We start from the raw sequence: 6,000 nt of genomic DNA on the forward strand, positions 1-6,000 counted from the left end.
GCGGTATAAGAAGCATGGCGCCCACATCTGCATGTGGTGAGGGCCTCAGACTGCTTCCACTCATGGTAAAGAGCAGCTTGTGCAGAGATCAAATGGCAAAAGAGGAGGCAAGAGAGAGTGGAGAGGGAGGCTCTTTTTAAATACCAGCTCTCAAGGTATATTAGTCCATTTTTACACTGATAATAAAGATATACTGGAGACTGGATAATTTGTAGGGGAAAGCAGTTTAATCAACTCACAGTTCTGCATGGCTAGAGAGGCCTCAGGAAACTTACAATCATGGCAGAAGAAGGACATGTTTGCTCCTTCTTCACATGGTGGCAGCAAGGAGAAGTGCTGGGCAAAAGGGGGAAAAGCCCCATATAAAACCATCAGACCTCATGAGAACTCACTCACTATAACAAGAACAGCATTAGGGTAACTGCCCCATGATTAAATTACCTCCCACTGGGTCCCTCCCACAACATGTGGGGATTATGAGAAATACAATTCAAGATGAGATTTGAGTTGGGGCACAGCCAAACCATATCGTGAAAGAACTAAGAGTGAGAGGTCACCATCGTCCAGAGAGGGCATTAATGTATTCACGAGGGATCCACCTTAAACCTCAGGACCCAAACATTTCCTATTAGGCCCCACCTCCAACATTAGGGATCAAATTTCAATATGAGGTTTGGGGGATAAATGTCCAAAGTATAGCAATCAGCCTTTTAAACGTACACTTTTCATTTCAAGATAATTGCAGATTTACCTGCAGTTCTAAGAAGTAGTATAGGGGCTGAGTGTGGTGACTTATGCTTATAATCCCAGTGTTTTGGGAGGCCAAGGTGGGAGGATCACTTGAGCCCAGGAGTTTAAGACCAGTCTGGGTAATACAGCAACATCCTGTGTCCACAAAAAATTAAAAGTTAACTGGGCATGGTGGTGTGCAGCTGTAATCCAGCTACTTGGGAGGCTGAGGTGGGAGGATGACTTGAGTCCAGGAATTCGAGGCAGCAGTGAGCTACGATCACATCACTGCACTCCAGCTTGGTTGGCAGAGTGAGACCCTGTCTCTAAAAAAAGAAAGAAAGAAAAATAGTTCAGAGATTCTCTGTGCCCTTTGCCCAGTTTCTCCAAAAGGTAAAACCTTGCAAAACTCTACAATAATATTACTACCAGGATACTGGCATTGTTACAGTCCAGATACAGAACAGTTCCATCACCATAGGAATCCCTCATGGTGCTGTTTAATAGGCACACCAGCTTTCCACCTGCTTCCACCCCTCCTATATGCCATTAGTTCTCCATTTTTAGAAACTTGTCCTTTCAAGATTGCAATATAAAGGAGAACTATAGCATGTAACCTTTTGGGATTGGCATTTTTTTTTTTTGCTCAGCATAATTCTCTGGAGATTCATCCAGTTAATTGCCTGTATCAGTAGTTTGTGTCTTTTTATTGCTGAGTAATATTCCATAATATCCACAGTGTGTTTAACCATTATCAGTTGAAGGACATCTGGGCTAATTATGAATAAAGTTGCTATAAAATTTGTGTCTAGGTTTTTGTGTGAACATGAGTCTTTATTTCTTTGAGACAAATGCCCAGAAGTGCAATTCCTAAGCCATATGGTAGTTGCATGCTTAATTTTTAGAATCTGACAACCTGTTTTCCTGAGTGGCTATATCATTTTTTTTTCCCACTAGTAAAATAAGAGTGATTCTTTGCATCCTCACTGGAATTTGATGTTGTCACTTCTTTGTTTTAGTAACCTTGCTAGGTATATATCAATATCTCATTGTAGTTTTGATTTGCATTTCCCTAATGGCTAATGATATAGAACATCTTTTTTCATTTGCCAATTTACAATCTTGTGTATCCTCTTCAGTAAAATCTCTTTTCATTACCATGTTTGTTTCTTTTCACTACTGAATTTTGAGAGCTCTTTTTATATTCAAAATGCTAGGCCTTTCTCAGATACGTGTTTTACCAATATTTTCTCCCATTCTGTAGCTTGCCTTTTCATTCTCTTAACAGGGTCTGTCACAGAGCAAAAGTTTTTAACAGGTGAAGTTACATTTATCAAATCTTCTCTTACGAGTGATGTTTTCAGTGTTAAGACTCTTTGCCTAGCCCTAGATCTTAAAGATTTTCTCTTATTTTTTTCTAAAAGTATTATAGTTTGACATTTTACATTTAAGTCTGTGATCCATTTTTAATTAATTTGTGTATAAGTTGTGAGTTCTTTTCTGCCTGCTGTATTAGTCCATTCTCACAGTGCTATAAAGATACTACCTGAGACTGGGTAATTTATAAAGAAAGGAGGTTTAACTGACTCACAGTTCCACATGGCTGAGGAGGCCTCAGGAAAGTTACAATCATAGCAGAGGGCAAAGGGGAAGCAAGTACCTTCTTCACAAGGTGTAGACAGGCGACAGAGAGAGAAACTGCCAGACTTACCAAACAAGCAGATCTCACGTGAAAACACTCATATCACGAGAACAGCACTGGAGAAACCACCCCCATGAGAAATCACCCACTATCATGAGAACAGCATAGAGGAAACTCCCGCCATGATCCAATCACCTCCCACCAGGTCCCTCCCTCAACATGTGGGGGTTACAATTCAAGATGAGATTTGGGTGGGGACACAGACCCAAACCATATCATTCCACCCCGGCCCCTCCCAAATCTCATGTGCTTTTCATATTTCAAAACCAGTCATGCCTTCCCAACAGTCCCCCAAATTCTTAACTCATCCCAGCATTAACTCAAAAGCCCAAGTCCCAAGTCTCATCTGAGACAAGGCAACTCCCTTCCACCAATGAACCTGTAAAATCAAAAGCAAGTCAGTACTTCCAAGATACAATGGGGGTACAGGTATTGGCTAAATGTTCCCGTTCCAAATGGGAGAAATTGTCTAAAACAGGCCCCATGCAAGTCCAAAATCCAAACAGGGCAGTCATTAAATCTTAAAGCTTCAAAGTGATCTCCTTTAACTGCATGCTTCACATCCAGGTCATGCTGATGCAAAATGTAGGCTCCAGAAGTCTTTGGCAGTTCCACCTCTGTGACACTGCAGGATACAGCTCCCATGGCTGCTTTCATGGGCTGGTGTTAAGTGTCTGCAGCTATTCCAGGCACAAGGTGCAAGCTGTGGATGGATCTACCATTCTGGGGTCTGAGGATGGTGGCCCTCTTCTCACAGCTGCACTAGGCAGTGCACCAGTGGGGACTCTGTGTGGGGGCTCCAACCCCACATTTCCCCTCTGCATTGCCCTAGTAGACGTTCTCCATGAGGGTTCCGCCCCTGCAGCAGGCTTCTGACTGGACATGCAGGTGTTTCCATATATCCTCTGAAATCTAGGCAAAGGCTGCCAAGCCTCAACTCTTGTCTTCTGTGCACCCACGGCCCAACACCACATGAAAGCTGCCAGAGCTTGGGGCCTGCACCCTCTGAAACATGGCCCAAACTGTACGTTGGTCCCTTTTAGTCAGGTCTGGAGCTGGAGTGGCTGGGACACAGGACACTAAGTTGTGAGATTTCAGAACAGCAGGGTCCTGAGCTTGGCCCACAAAATGATTTTTCCCTCTTCGGCCTCTGGGCTTGTGATGGGAGAGACTGCCTTGAAGATCTCTGACATGGAAATGAGATATTTGCCCCACTGTCTTGGCTATGACAGCTCATTGTTACTTATGCAAATTTCTGCAGCTGGCTTGAATTTGTCCCCAGAAAATGGGTTTTTCTTTTCTACCTCATGGTCAGGCTGCAAATTTTCCAAACTTTTATGCTCTTCTTCCCTTTTAATCATAAGTTCCAACTTCAAATCATCTTTTTGTGAACACATATAACAGTATGCTTTCAGGAAAAGCCAGATGAACTCTTGAAGGCTTTGCTGCTTAGAAATTTCCTCTGTCAGATACCCTAAATTATCACTCTCAAGTTCAAAGTTCAACAGATCTCTAGGGCAGGAGCAAAATGTCACCAGTCTCTTTGCTAAAGCATAGCAACAGTAACATTTGCTCCAGCTCCCAAAAAGTTCCTCATCTCCATCTGAGACCACCTCAGCCTGGACTTCATTGTCCATAACACGACCAGCATTTTGGTTAAAACCATTCAACAAGTCTCTAGGAAGTTCCAAACTTTCCCTCCTTTCCCTGTCGTCTTCTGAGACCTCCAAACTCTTCTAACCTCTGCCTGTTACCCAGTTCCAAAGCTGCTTCCACATTTTCAGGTTATCCTTATAGCAGTGCCCCACTCCTGGTACCAATTCTCTGTATTAGGTCTTTCTCACACTGCTATAAATATACTACCTGAGACTAGGTAATTTGTAAAGAAAGGAGGTTTAATTGACTCACAATTCTGCATGGCTGGGGAGGCCTCAGGAAACTTACAATCATGGTGGAAGGTGAAGGGGAAGCAAGACTTGTCTTGCATGGCAGCAGGCGAGAGAGAGAGAGAGAGAACGAGAGAGAGAGAGAGAAGGAGAGAGAGAGAGCGAAAGAAAGAAAGAAAGAAAGAAGGAAAGAAAGAGAAAGAAAGAAAAAGAAAGAGAAAGAGAAAGAAAGAAAGAGAGAGAAAGAAAGAAAGAAAAAAAGAAAGAAAGAAAGAAAAAGAAAGAAGGAAAGAAAGAAAGAAGGAGTGCACATGCAGGGGAAATTGCCAGACACTTATCAAACAACCAGATCTTGAGAGAACTGTCTCACTGCCACAAGAACAGCATGGGGGAAACTGCCCATGATCCAATTACCTCCCACCAGGTCCCTCCCTTGACACATGGGGATTACAATTCAAGATGAGATTTGGTGGAGACACAGAGTCAAATCATATCACTTGCAAATATGCAAGTGCTCCAGCACCAATTAGATTTCTAACATCTTTTAATCCCTTAAAACCTTAAAGAGGTGAACAGCAAAGCTTCATTATCGTGTATTATCATACAGGATGCTTTAATGCATAGCAATAAAAATTAGTTTGATTGCATTTTATTTTTGGATACATTTTACTCTGTCATTGGTTCTTTTAAAAACATAATTACACATGGAATAAGAAGATGTTTAACTTATATTTTTTCCATTGTTACCCTGATATGCTTTTGTGCAGCTGGTAAGATGAAATGTTATCCAGTACTATGAAATACACATATGTGTCTTATTCTTGACTTTAATGAGGATGCTTCTAATCTACCCTTATTTAATATAAATGCTGGTTTGAGGATTGAGAAAAAAATATTTTATCATATTAAACATATATCATTTTACAGTTAAAATATATTATATATATTTTATAGTTCAAGATTTTTATCCAGAACAAGTATTGAATTTTATTTAATGGCTTTTTAGTATCTAAGGAAATGATAATTAAGATGACACTTATCTATCAGTATTTAATATAGTAATTTATATGAACAGATTTCCTGATACTGAACCAGTCTTTTTTTTTTTTTTTTTTTTTTGAGACGGAGTCTCGCTCTGTCGCCCAGCCTGGAGTGCAGTGGCCGGATCTCAGCTCACTGCAAGCTCCGCCTCCTGGGTTTACGCCATTCTCCTGCCTCAGCCTCCCGAGTAGCTGGGACTACAGGCGCTCGCCATCTCGCCCGGCTAGTTTTTTGTATTTTTTAGTAGAGATGGGGTTTCACCGTGTTAGCCAGCATGGTCTCGATCTCCTGACCTCGTGATCCGCCCGTCTCGGCCTCCCAAAGTGCTGGGATTACAGGCTTGAGCCACCGCGCCCGGCCTGAACCAGTCTTTTATTCCTAGAATAAACCATGTTTGGTCATTTGGCATTGATTTTGAATATACTTCTTTGTTTGCTAATATTTTCTTTAGAATTTTATGTCTATTTCCTGTATATTTTTTTCTCTATAGAACCTTTTCTTGGGAGAAGTAGTTTTAAAATGGAAACTCCATTTTTTATGCTCTAAAGCAGCAGTCCCCAACTTTGTGGCATGGACTGGTTTCATGGAAGACAAATTTTCTACAGACTGAGGACAGGCTGGGGGGTGGGGGGAGGGTTTCAG

The sequence above is a fragment of the Theropithecus gelada genome, chromosome 2 (assembly GCF_003255815.1).
Source record: "Theropithecus gelada isolate Dixy chromosome 2, Tgel_1.0, whole genome shotgun sequence".
NCBI lineage: Eukaryota > Metazoa > Chordata > Mammalia > Primates > Cercopithecidae > Theropithecus > Theropithecus gelada.